This window comes from Penaeus monodon, chromosome 34 (assembly GCF_015228065.2).
Source record: "Penaeus monodon isolate SGIC_2016 chromosome 34, NSTDA_Pmon_1, whole genome shotgun sequence".
NCBI lineage: Eukaryota > Metazoa > Arthropoda > Malacostraca > Decapoda > Penaeidae > Penaeus > Penaeus monodon.
The window spans coordinates 34289232-34289565 of NC_051419.1; positions in this window are offsets into that span (position 1 = coordinate 34289232).

Sequence of the window (334 nt, forward strand, 5' to 3'; positions counted from 1 at the left end):
GCATATATACAAGCACAACTGTGTGTGTGTCAGTCTACATTTACTAAAAAAAAAAAGATTAATTGGCACTAGGCTACTGACAATTCTTTTTAATCTCTGCAAGGTAGCTGAAGCGACAAGGACGGCAGCAAAGGATTCCAAAGGTCACATAAGAGACCTTAGGGATATTGTCGTATGTCCACTATCGTCTTGAATTAAAATGGGTCCTTAGCGCATCCCAAGACAAGGTGTAGAAACATCTGGTTCGTGGCTAGTGAATGGGGGGGGGGTCATTTGATTAGCCGTCTTGTGCAGCATAAGCTCGTCAAGGCAGAATCATATTGCACATTGCACA